We start from the raw sequence: 14,415 nt of genomic DNA, 5'->3' as shown, positions 1-14,415 counted from the left end.
CTCGGATCAGGCAAGCCAGTAGTGGCAACGGTGGGAAGCTCTGCCCACCTGGCTGGACACTTCTGCAGTTGCAGAAGTGCCGGGATGTGCAACCCACCTGTCTGGAATGGTGGCTGAAAAGCACAATATGGGGAAGGGGAATATACTGTGGAATAAGGGAACATACATTTTAAACTTATTAATGCTGAGAACCAGTTTTATTTATTTCCACCTTTATTGTTTTAATAGTTAAGTCAAGGTGGTGAACAGATCTCATACTCCTTTCTCCTCCTATTTTCCCCACAACAACATTCCTGTGAGTTGGGTTGTGATGTTTATTGAAGTTAAAAACATTGGCTTCGGCTGAAATTTGTCTGAAATTTGACAAGCAAGGTCCCAAACATTCCTGTAACCAGCATATGATCCAACCAGAGAGAAATGGTGTCTGCACAAGCCAGTTACCAGTTCCTCCTCCTTCTCTTCTTAACGATTAGGAAATTACCCGAAAAGTTGGAGGGAAGGATGAAGGGAAGAAGGATAAATGTTAAAGCAGTCTCATCTTGGACAGAAGCAGATTTTAAAAGTACCTGAAATGAGGCAAGGGCCATTTCATTTTTTAAAACTGTGTTGTGGAGGCAGCTTGAGCATCTGATTCAAGGGGTTAGGAAAATATAAACACCATAAATCAATTCATTGCTCGCTCTCCCTCCCTCCCTCCCTCTCTCTTCACTAGAAGGAAAAATAACAAAACCGTGTCTCACTTTATTTTGGCCATATCATGCTGTAGAAAATAATTGTTGGGAACAGTTAGCAGTAAAAGGAAACCAGGCCACCCAAGAACATGGTGGCTGGACACATTCAAACCTGACACCAGACACAACATTAAAAAAAAAAAAAAACCTCAAAGAAGCAGTGCAAAACTGAAAGATGTGGAGAGACCCAGCTCATACAATTGCCAAGAGTCGGAGACATGACTGAATGGATGCTATTATCATCAGCATAATCATCATCATCTCTTCGGCCTCTCTTTCATCCCCTTCCTCCTTCTTCCCTCCCCACTTCAGCAAACAGAGCCTCATCTCCTGCTCAAAAGTAAACGGCGCGCCCACAACCGTAAGAGGCTGCCGGAGCACTGGCTCCTCGCTTTTTTCCTCGATCTCAAGGACTTTCGGACTTCCGCCTTCGCAGCCCCGCCTCCCCCCAATGGTTACAAGTCGGCTGATTTACAGAAACTCCAAAGTCCAAGACCGGTGGCTCACGCTTCAGAGGAAGGCAGCGCCAGGGAATCTACAGGGAGGGGTGGGGAGGAGCGAGGAATCGGAGGGGGCGGCGCTGCCTTCCCTTTCCAGAAAGGCGAACGCTCTCGGCGTTTTTAAGTTTCGCTTTCTTGCAAAGGGAGCGTGGCCCCAAGTGAAATCGAGGATATTCCCGGAATCGCCAACGACATCGGCGGGTCACTAGAGGACAATAGCGCCACACAGAGAGAAATGCGCGCAGCAAGGAAGGAAGAAAAAAAAAAAGCTCAGGAAGAGAGGGAATTTCCTGAGACGAGAATTATTAAAAGGACTTGGGATTCCGTGGGGTGGGGGTGGGGGAGTGACTTTTAGGTGCGAGGGGAAAACGCTCGAAGGGTTCTACGACGCGGTGATCTTGCCGTATTCTCCACCTCTTGGATTATTAAAAGAATTTGGGATTCCGTGGGGTGGGGGGAGAGCAGCAATGGAGAATACAGAATAACAGAGCTGGAAGGGACCTTGGAGGTCTTCTAGTCCAACCCTCTAGTCAACCAGGAGATCCGATTGTCCAGTCTCTCTCAATCTCCAGTCACCAGTCGAGGAAAGGGACCTGTGATTTGGGGTGAGGGGGGATGGGACGCTCAGTTTTCCTTCCCAAGAATCTGTACCAGCTGGGCGAGGGGGGGGGGTGCTTGGAATGGCAACTTTTCAAGTTCCTCAGCTAACTAAAAGGTGGCAGGCCCGAAGGGATGGGCTTGGGGGGCGGGTGTCACCCTAGTGAGAGCTCCTCAAGTATTTGCAATCTCTCCAGGTTGCAAAGCTCTTCTAACTGAGCTGCCTAATTTAAGACATGGCAGGGACTAATTGGAGGCAGGCAAGGATGGCTGGGATAAAGCCATCAGTAACCAGTAAGGTTTTTTTCCTCCTTGACTGGTGTTGCAGGAGTCCAAGCAGTCTGGTTCCAGTTATCCATCCGTCTATCATCTTATCTAATTCTATCTTATCTAATTCTATCTATCTAATTCTATCTATCTATCTATCTATCATCTATCTATCTATCTATCATCTATCTATCTATCTATCTATCTATCTATCTATCTATCTCTATCTATCTATCTCTATCTATCTATCTATCTATCTATCTATCAATCAATTCTATCTATCTATCTATCTATCAATTCTATCTATCTTATCTATCTATCTAATTCTATCTATCTAATTCTATCTATCTAATTCTATCTATATCAAATTCTATCTAATTCATTCTATCTATATAATTCTAACTATCTGTCTATCTATCTATCTATCTATCTATCTATCTATCTATCTATCTATCTATAATTCTATCTATCTAATTCTATCTATCTATTCTATCCATCCATCCATCCATCCATCTATCTATATCTAATTCTATCCAATTCATTCTATCTATATAATTCTAACTATCTATCTGTCTGTCCATCTATCTATCTATATCTAATTCTATCTATCCATCCATCCATCCATCCATCTAACTATCTCTATCTATCTATCTATCTATCTATCTATCTATCTATCTATCTATCTAATTCTATCTAATTCTAACTATGTATCTATCTATCTATCTATCTATCTATCTATCTATCATCTATCTATCATCTATCTATCTAATTCTATCTATCTATCTATCTATCTATCTATCTATCTAATTCTATCTATCTATATAATTCTAACTATGTCTGTCTGTCTATCTATCTATCTATCTATCTATCTATCTATCTATCTATCTATCTATCTGTCTATCTATCTATCTATCTCTATCTAATTCTATCTATCTAATTCTATCTAATTCTATCTATCTATATCTATCTATCTATCTATCTATCTATCTATCTATCTAATTCTATCTAATTCTATCTAATTCTATCTATCTATATAATTCTATCTATCTGTCTGTCTATCCATCTATTTATCTATCTATCTATCTATTTATCTATCTATCTATCTATCTATCTATCTATCTATCTATATCTAATTCTATCTATCTAATTCTATCTATCCATCCATCCATCCATCCATCCATCCATCTATCTCTATCTCTATCTATCTATCTATCTATCTATCTATCTATCTATCTATCTATCTATCTATCTATCATCTATCTATCTATCATCTATCTATCATCTATCTATCTATCTATCTATCATCTATCTATCTATCTATCTATCTATCTATCTATCTATCTATCTATCTATCTATCTATCTATCTAATTCTATCTATCTATATCTATCTATCTATCTATCTATCTATCTATCTATCTATCTATCTATCTATCATCTATCATCTATCTATCTATCTATCTATCTATGACCTTGTGAGCATCAGTGCGTTGAAGTGGTCGCTAGATGGCCAGGAAGAAGTCGTGGTTGTGATAGGTCTACACCTAAATAGTAATATTGATCATTGTGAAAAGATTGTGCTGCAAAGAAGGAATTAGGAAAAGCAGCAGCACTTCTCCCTTGCCCACTGTTTTTTCAAATTTGGCATATATAAGATTTGTGAACTTCAACTCCACACATCTTAATGTTACCAAAGTTGAGAAACACTACCCTAACCCCTTTCTCCCTGACATCATTTGAAACTATGTTGCATTACACAAAATAGCAACAGGAACTGTGATCTACTAGTTGTAAGATAGTTGGCTAGCTAAGGCAACAATTTGTACGTGAATCCTCAGAAATAATAAAAGTAATACAGATATAGAAAGCCTTTTGCCAAGGACAACAAAGGAAAGCCTGTCCTGTATCCAATGTTGCAAGGGAATGGCAGTCTTGACTGAGAAAATATATATTTTATTATATATTTTAAAATATATAAATATATTTTATATATTTTAAATATTTTATATATTTTAAAATATCAAAGTATAAAAAAATTTTGCAACCATAAACCAAACTGATAGGAAATACCGGTAGCTCCTTCTGACAACAGCAACATCAGTACTCCATGGTGTAGGTAAAAATAGTGTAGGAGTAGGCAATAACGTCTCTCCATTGCATATGCAACAATGCCATAAGGAGAGCAAAAATAATGATTATGAAAAGCTTCTTGGTGGTAGATATACTAGGAAATATGTAATACACTCATTGATGACAGAACCAGAAACACAGCTGGTGGACCTCATCCTCATGCCCATTTTAAGTCCATCTTCTGTTTAGTATTCTTTCAAAACAGCACTAAATCATATGCTTGTGGATGTATGTAGCTACCGTAACTCTGTTTTCCGAGTACTGGAGGATCTTGAAAAGACATTAGAAAGCAATGTCCAGGTTTTATGTGAACTTAGAGACTAAGTTCACATTAAGACATCTATGTGAACAGATGCCTCCGTGGAAGCCAGTTATTTGACCACCTCTGTAGGTCAACCCAGAAAGACCATAAGGACCATCACTCAATGACTGGGGGTAAGAACCAAAGCAACCATGTGGAGCTGGGCAGTTGAAGATCTCAATAGAAGAAATGAAGTGACCCTTCATCTAACTATGGCATAGGACAGAGGTCTCCACACTTGACAATTTTAAGACCTGTGGGTTTCCCAAAATTCCCCAGAAAACACAAGTCTTAAAGTTTGGAGGCATAGATGCTACATTTGCATCAGTGTCAAGAATTGGGTTGAGATAAGCAGCACAATGGTACTTTAAAGCTGACAGCAAGACAATTTCAAGTGGCCTTACATATGGGCTGGGAATGATATAAAGTGATATTAGCAATGTCCTAAAAAACAGTCACTGAGGGTTATGGATAAGCTCAGTGCTCCACAGCTCCTCCTTGCCAATGACTACAGGTCTAACTGCACTGCTATATATGGTTGTGGTGAGTCAGGGTTGGGCATGGGTCCATAGGGTGTGACAGAAAGCAACTGGAAGTTCCAAAGTAAAGGGGGAAATCCATTGGCTTGGGACAAATCCTTTCTAAAAAACACCTACTATCCCATGTTGTTTGTTCATGTTTCTAACTTGGCTAAAAGATCAACAAAAATGGAATGAAAAACTCAGCAGGCTGAGATAAAAAAGAATGTAATAAAAGAAAAAGATCTGGCATAGCCTTTGCTGTAGTGTGCAGTCAAATAACTTCAAAGTTCTCAACATGATGAATTGAAGCCGAGTGCCATCTAGAGGCAGCTATGGGACCTAAACCTTTTCATTAATTTTGATTCCTATACTATAGTATATTACATATCTTTTTAGTTTCACGAGTTAATCAGAATCAGTCACCTTTTACTACTTACTGTTACTATTAACATTATGATGCTGCAATTGTTATCAACCTGCGCTGGGCTGTCTGCATTCCATTCTTCTAGGCCTTTGAGATGAAGATGAATTCTTGGGAAAGCCCCAGACTTTGCAAAACAAGGACAGGAAACGCCACTCTTACATAAGTATGTTGCTATTTTTCCTGGTCATTGTTGAAAATAATAGCCACAAAGATCAACCTGACCTAGCAATTTCTGAAACAGAGGCTCCAGAGCTATTTCAGCAACTCTTTTGACGTTGAAAAACATTTTGAAGGCAAAAATAGCAAGCCATCATTATATAGCTGCATTGTGTGGACTTGCCCATGAAGTAACCAGGACTCCAGCGGGACTCCAAGGGACTTTACTTTTTTTAACCTTATTTTTAAGATGAAGACTATTTTCAGATTACAGCCTGCTCTTTTCTTACTTGGTTGAAATTATGAAACTTTCAATATTATAAAGAAGAAATGTGTAAAAGAACAAAAAATGACGAAACATTCAGTGCAATTCCCAACCAAGAGGTCATGATCTAATTGCACTCTGTAAGAGCTCAGTCTTTAACTACTTCAACTACTTCCAGAAAATGGCCAAGAACGAAGTAGATCTAAGCTCAAATGGGAGGCTGTTCCACAGGGTCAGTGTCACCACTGAAAAACAACCCTTCTGAGCATCAGCTTCCCAACCTCCCCGGAGTGAGAATGATCAGCTGCTTTCCCCATCGCAACTGTTGAAGCCAGGCTGACATTCTGTAGGGAGATATGATCCTGTAGGTAGTGTTTGTAAAGCGTACTTTTTTACTCGGAACGATAATAGAACAGTCAATTTCAAGACTAGATTGTGTGTTGCTACTTTTAAAATTTCTCTCAATTATGCATGTGTGTGTGTGTGTGCGTGAACTGAAATTCATTTTATCAGATAAAGTAGCTAGATAAAAGTAAAACTTATATCAACCTAGCCTCAGGTAAAGTGGGTAGGTAGATGTAGGATTTAATTGAGCTAAGGTAGGTGGGAAGGCCGGGGAAGAAAGTTATGCAGGCGGAGATTATGTAATGTTATCCAAATACATTGTGTTGAACACATTGCAATTGTTAATGTTAATGAGTAAATTAAACTTAATTGGTGTAATATACGTATTAGTGGTTAATTATGATGGCATTTGTATGCTGTTCCAAATCTGATCTGGTGGTTAAGGCCGCAGGCTAGAAACAGGGATACTGACTTTGAGTGCTGCCTTAGGCACAATGCTAGCTAGGTGAATTTGGGCCAGACACTTTCTCTCAGCTCTAGGAAGGATGCAATGGCAAATCACTTCTCAAAAACCTTGCGAAGAAAACTTCAGGAACTTGTGCAGTCAGACTCCAAGAATTGGACACAGCTACATTTAAAAAAAAAAAAAAACTATTATTGTGGAATCTGCATTCTCCCCCATCTCACCCCAATTAAATCCTATATCAATCTGATCATTCTATGCATTTCATGTAGCTGAAGCTCAGAAAAGCTTAGGTATTTTAACAAACTGTCTTAGTCAGAAAAGTTGCTGCCAGACTCCTTTGGATGCTACTATACCATAGACTAAGGCAGCTCTTGTATACCGTAGTTTCAGAACAGAATTTCTAATGTAGAGCATATCCGAGTCTGCATAATAATTGCATGATTTCTGTGGTGAAGTTTGCCATTTTCAGAGATATTGCATTTGAGACTGATAACATGACTACATGGGCAGGTATCATTACTGTCATATGTTGAGGATTATCTGTATACTAAATTAGGTTTTTTTGTTCCTGCTTCTGACCTATTGATGCATAATATCTCAGCAGGTAGTAGCATCTGGGTGACCTTGTCTGAGGTAAGAAGCTAAACAGAATCACTTTAGATGGGATATCTCTAAAGCAGGGTTGCCCAACTTCTGGGCCATGGCCCATAAGCTGTTTGCAACTGGGCCATGGGAATGGCAGATCAGCAGAGCCAAATTACCTCTGGCCTGTGTCCTGAAAATCATGGATATGGCAGTGACTACGATGCACGTTCAACTTTAAAGATCACTTTACTTACCTGAGCTTTTATCCTGAATTTGCTAAATTTGTTAAACTTGGCTCAGAATCTTTGGCAAGGTTCAAGTGAGGAAAGGCAGTTTTGATGAAATATCTCTGGAGTTCAGAGTCCAAATGCCTCAGAGAGTCATTGTCCAAGCAGGCCCTTAGCCCTGTTTCACAGGGCGAAGTGAAAGATTGTTTTCTTTTAGGTGTAGCTTGGTCACTGTTTGCAGAGAATATTTTCTCTAGGTCTACCTTCTGAACATTGATTCGATTCAGCTTTATGTGTAGCCTCGGAATTCAGACAAGATTGGCCAAGTGCTGCCACCTATTTAGCATATATATAATCCATGCCACTGAAACCCACATTGAGTAGGATTCGGTTGTGGATTCAACTGCTTAAACTCTCATTTCCCATTCTATTTATTAAGTACAGATCAGATTGAATTAGTTTTTTTTTTAAATTCAAAGCTGTTTCTCCAAAATGTGATGGCCACTCTGGATCACTTACAAATCACAATCAATAAATCAATCAATCAGAATACATACATCAATACATATGTATTTATACATCACAAACTCACAGGTGCAAATGAAAGAGTACAATAGCATAAATAAAATAGAGAATAACTTTAAAATTAGAGAGTGCCTGAAACATACTCAGTGCCTGTTTGAATTATAATGAATTACAATCACTGAGGCTGGTGATTGGAGCTGCCGGCTACAAGGGGAGGAGTCAGAGAGACAAAAATAGGGGCCCTTTAACTCCATTTCATTTGAGCTTTCCTGAGGCTGGTGATTGGAGCTGCTGGCTACAATGGGGGAGTCAGAGAGACAAGGGTAGGGGCCCTTTAACTCCATTTCATTTGAGCTTTCCTGAGGCTGGTGATTGGAGCTGCTGGCTACAACGGGGGAGTCAGAGAGACAAGGGTAGGGGCCCTTTAACTCCATTTCATTTGAGCTTTCCTGAGGCTGGTGATTGGAGCTGCTGGCTACAACAGGGGAGTCAGAGAGACAAGGGTAGGGGCCCTTTAACTCCATTTCATTTGAGCTTTCCTGAGGCTGATGATTGGAGCTGCTGGCTACAACGGGGGAGTCAGAGAGACAAAGAGGACTAAGGTAGTGGATCATATATCTATAAACCAAAATAGCAATAATACATTCCGGATTAGTGCGCTTGAGATAGTGATTTTATTTTATTTCAAAATGACCGGCTTAGTTCAATGTAATAGCTGTTTTGCACCTGTCTTTCGCAGTACTCTTTTCAAATTTGGATACTGTACCCTTTGTAAACAAACTACTAGTCTACATAGACAGATTATCTGTCTAGAATTTCTAATCTGTGCTCTCCAAGCAGAAATTAGGTGCTCAATTCGGCCATTCCGCTCTATGGAGATGCCATGCTATCAGCCCCCTCTACCGCAAACATCCTGCAGGAGAAGAGCAGTCTGGACAACCGTGCGATCTGGCAGGGTGAGAGCTATGAACCATAAACACAAAGCTTTTGCTGTGACCCAGCATAACAGATATAGCGCCCTTGCTGACCTTAATGGGGACACTAAAGAGACAGGTCAAGGTAGTTGTGATAATGATGACTCAAATAAGCAGGGGATCGTGGTCCAAAATGAAGAACTTTCTTCGGAAAGGCGAAATGGAGAACCAGGTATCACACTTCATTCGCACAAGAAGAGCAAGGTATGCAAAAAGAGAAATCACCTTCTGGTTGGTGATTCAATTGTAAGGGATGCAAATTTAGGAAAGGATATGGAGGTTTTAAAAGAAGTCAGGTGTCTGCCAGGTGCTACTTCCAGCAGAGACGAGGCGTATTCTTAAGATAGTCAAGAATGCAAGTAAGGACTGTGACGTTGATACTATTATACATCTTGGCACAAATGATCTGTCCCAAAAAGATGTACTTTCTGTGAAGAATGATTTCCAGAGCTTTGGGTATGAACTTAGTAGTGTTGGTTGTAGGCTTATCTTTTCAGGTTTTACCAGTATATAAGGAACAAAAAGGGAAGGGCCAACGTGTAGCAGAGTTTAATGTGTGGCTAAAGGAGTGGTATAAAAGGGAAGGCTTTGGTTTTATTAGTCATGATGTCTGCAGCTGGTCCAATGAAAAACTGTACAAAAGAGATGGTTTGCACCCATCCAAGAAAGGGACTGAGTTACTTGGCATTAAATTCACATATTTTCTGGATAAACATTTAAACTGAACAGCGGGGACAGAGAATTAATTGATACAGAACATTTCTGTCCCTAGCAATCTAAAATTCATAGGGTTATCAGTGCATGTAACATAGATGTTTGTGTGGGTAAGATTATCAGTCCTGCGGTCAAGCAAAACCAAGCATTTAATAGTGAGTGCCATACCATGTGCACGAATCATAAGTGGCAAGAAAATAGGGGGAGTCAGGCATGAGACAGGTTATGTAGACAGTAGAAACAGAGTCAATCAAAATGGACTCAAATGTCTATACACCAATGCACAGAATATGAGGAATAAACAGGGCGAATTAGAAATTCAAGTAAATGAGGGCAGATATGATATTGTTGCCATTACAGAAACTTGGTGGGATGAAACCCACAATTGGAACATACAACTAGAAGGATTTAAATTATTTAAAAGAAAAAGACCAAATAAAAGAGGACGTGGAGTTGCACTATATATAAGAAATAACTACCTCTCTACAGAAATAGAGCACAACAATGATAAAAACTATCTTGAATGCATTTAGGTCAATATTAAAGGTTGGGGGGAAAATGACATTGCCATAGGTCTATACTACAGGCCACCCAACCAAGCAGAGGAAGTTGATGAACTTTTTGCTAGTCAGCTAACTAAGGTATGTAGGAAGCACACAATAGTAATGGGAGATTTTAACTACCCTGAAATCAACTGGGAAACAAACTGCACCAAGTGGAAGATCCAAGAGGTTCCTAACGACCCTAGCAGATAACTTTGTTTCCCAAAAAATAGAGAAGGGAACAAGGGGATCAGCCATATTGGACTTAATTCTCACTAACAAAGAAGAAATGATAGAAGGCGTTGAAGCCATAGGAACCCTGGGGGCAAGTGACCATGCAATATTGGAATTCAACATTATGCAAACACAAGTAATAGAACAAAGTCAAACTAGAGTCTTGGACTTTAAGAGAGCTAATTTCAATAAACTTAGAGAGAGATTGGAAAGAATTCCATGGATGAGAATCCTCAAGGGGAAAACAACTCAAGAAGCTTGGGAAATTTTGAAAAATGAGATTACAAAAGCCCAGTCTAGCACAATACCAATGAAGAAGAAAAATAACAGCTCCCAAAAGAAATCAGCATGGCTGCATAAAGAACTCTCAGACAAATTGAAAGACAAAAAAGATAAGGATAAAAAGTGGAAAGAGGGGGGCATAACTAAGGCAGAATATCAGCAAATAGCCCAAGCCTGTAAAGATGAAGTAAGGAAAGCTAAGGCTCACAATGAAGAAAGGCTTGCCACAAAAGTAAAAAATAACAAAAAAAAGCTTCTTCCAACATGTTAAAAACAAGAAAAAAGTTAAGGAAACAATTGGTCCATTGCTGGGAGAAAATGGCAAGAAGGTGACAAGCAACAGGGAGAAAGCAGAACTATTTAACTCATTTTTTGCATCTATCTTTACACAAAGGGATAAAACAGCCCAACCTATCAAAAACAGCACCACAAAAATCAGATTAGGAACACAAATTGAAATAGGGAAGAAAATGGTAATTGAGCACCTGTCTACCCTAGACGAGTTCAAATCACCAGGACCGGATGGATTACACCACAGGGTTCTGAAGGAACTGGCAAACGAGATCTCAGAACCACTGAACTATATTTTTCAGAGATCCTGGAGCACCGGGGAACTGCCAGAGGACTGGAAAAGAGCTGATGTGGTTCCCATCTTCAAAAAAGGAAAAAAAATAGATCCAGGAAACTATAGACCAGTGATGGCGAACCTTTTTTGGCTTGCGTGCCACAAGTGGGGGGGAGCGCAGGGGGGTTGTGTGTGGGCGTGCTGCACCCATAATGCAATGCGTGACTCCCCAGTGCGCATGCGTGCACTACAGGCATAACCCCCCATTTTTGCATGCTTTTTTCACCCTCCCCAGGCTCCAGAGGCTTTATAGGAGCCTGGGGAGGGTGAAAACAGCCTCCCCTGCCCCCCAGAAGCCCTCCGGAGGCTTCAGGGACCTTCATGAGGCTGCCCTGAAGCTTCCAGAGCAGTCAAAATGACCCTCCGAGCAAACTGTAAGTCACTTCCGGTTTGCTTGGAGGGTCGTTTTGAGCGCTCCAGAGGCTTCAGGGACCTTTAGGAGGCTTTCCTGAAGCCTTCGGAGCAGTCAAAACAATCCTCCGAGCAAACCGGATGCAAAACAAATGGCTCCGCGTGCCACCATCCCCGCTATAGACCTATCAGCCTGACATCAATACCAGGAAAGATTCTGGAAAAGATAATCAAGCAACAAATTAGTGAACACCTAGAAGTAAACAAAGTAATAGCCAAAAGCCAACATGCGTTTATCAAAAACAGATCATGCCAGACTGATCTTATTGCAATCTTTGACAAAGTGACAAAATTAGTGGACCAGAGGAATGCTGTCGATATAGTTTACTTGGACTTCAGTAAGGCATTTGATAAGGTAGACCATAATCTACCACTAGATAAAGTAGAAGATGTGGGTTAGACAGCATCACCACCAGATGGATTCGTAACTGGCTGACCAACCGCACTCAGCTTGTAGTCCTCAATGGAACTGCATCTACATGGAGGGAAGTATACAGTGGAGTACCCTAAGGTTCTGTTTCAGGCCCAGTACTCTTCAACATCTTCATCAATGATTTGGATGAGGGAATAAATGGGGAACTCATCAAATTTGCAGATGACACCAAGCTGGCAGGAATAGCCAACACTCCAGAAGACAGGCTTAAGATACAGAAGGATCTTGACAAACTTGAACATTGGGCACTAAGTAATAAAATGAAATTCAATGGTGAAAAGAGTAAGGTTCTACATTTAGGCAAGAAAAACGAAATGCACAGGTATAGTATAGGTGGTACCTTGTTCAATAGTAGTAACTGTGTGAGAGGAGCTTGGAGTCCTAGTGGACAACCATTTAGATATGAGCCAGCAGTGTGCGGTAGCTGCCAAAAAAGCCAACACAGTTCTAGGCTGCATAAACAGAGGGATAGAATCAAGACCACGTGAAGTGTTAATACCACTTTAAAATGCCTTGGTAAGGCCAGATTTGGAATATTGCATTCAGTTTTGGTCGCCATGATGTAGAAATGATGTGGAGACTCTAGAAAGAGTGCAGAGAAAAACAACAAAGATGATTAGGGGACTGGAGACTAAAACATATGAAGAACGGTTGCAGGAACTGATTATGTCTAGTTTAATGAAAAGAAGGACTAGGGGAGACATGATAGCATTGTTCCAATATCTCAGGGGTTGCCACAAAGAAGAGAGAATCAAGCTATTCTCCAAGGCACCTGAGGGTAGAACAAGAAGCAATGGATGGAAACTAATCAAGGAGAGAAGCAACTTAGAACTGAGGAGAAATTTCCTGACAGAACAATTAATCAGTGGAACAGCTTGCCTCCAGAAGTTGTGAATGCCCCAACACTGAAAGTCTTTAAGAAGATGTTGGATAGCCATTTGTCTGAAACGGTATAGGGTTTCCTGCCTAGGCAGGGGGTTGGACTAAAAGACCAGCAAAGTCCCTTCCAACTCTGCTATTGTATTGTATTATATTGTATAATATGGTTCCTAACAACGTCCTATAATTGGATGCCACCATAAATGAAGCAGTTAAGTTTTTCTTCCTAGCAATCCTGCTCAAGAATGGATGTGTAGGTTTTGTGTTCATTCCTAAACCCCTGTAGAAAGTTAGCATCCACCCCTCTCGTAGAAGAATGAAATATTTTGAGAAATATTAAAAAAGACAGAATATTATATTTCCCTGGATGAGAAATGGAGAAACATGTTTTTAAAGCAGCCCCCGCCTTTCTTAATAGCTCTCAGCAGATGTCAGCTCTTAAGAGATAAAGAGCTTATTGAAAGAAGCCAAGTATCTAGCTGAGGCCTTTGAACTATGGTGCTGGAGAAGACTCCTGTGAATCCCTTGGACTGCAAGGCAATCAAAGCGGTCAGTCCTAGAGGAGATCAAACCTGACTGCTTTTTAGAAGGCCAGATCCTGAAGATGAAACTCAAATACTTTGGCCACCTAATGACTAGGAAGGACTCGCTGGAGAACAGCCTAATGCTGGGAAAGATTGAGGGCAAAAGAAGAAGGGGACAACAGAGAATGAGGTAGCTGGATGGAGTCACTGAAGAAGTAGGCATGAGCTTAAATGGACTCCAGAGGATGGTAGAGGACAAGAAGGCCTGGAGGAATGTTGTGATGGGTCGGATATGACTTTGTAACTAACAACAATTCATAGACAAAAATTCCCTGCAGCAAGGTCAATACAAAAGTAAGATTAGCCCTCACCACAATAGGAATTGCACAATGCTCCTTCATTGCATCAGCTGCCCATACTTCAACCAAACCTGAGAGCTCAGACAATCTACAGAGCCAGCTATGACCTCTACAATAGCCAACAGCATACATGTTCTTGCACAGGAACAGGGAGTTCAAGTGCAAAGCCCAAGGGAAGGTATAAAAGCCACCCACTCTCAACTCCATGTGGTCAGCTGCCCCAAACCACCCATGTGCTTGATGGTTCTGCTTCATTATTAAACCATCTTTCCAATCAACCCCCAGCCTCTATTTTGTCTCCAGTGCCTTCTTCCTGGCTTGGAACTCAACCAGGTGGAAATTTCTTCCAACACTACATACATTGTTTATGTCACAGAACAAAACAGCCCCTGTGCTGGGT

Source organism: Natrix helvetica (genome assembly GCF_964273705.1).
Source record: "Natrix helvetica genome assembly, chromosome: 1".
NCBI lineage: Eukaryota > Metazoa > Chordata > Lepidosauria > Squamata > Natricidae > Natrix > Natrix helvetica.
The sequence above is the reverse complement of the archived record's forward strand: the minus strand, read 5'-3'. Positions refer to the sequence as shown.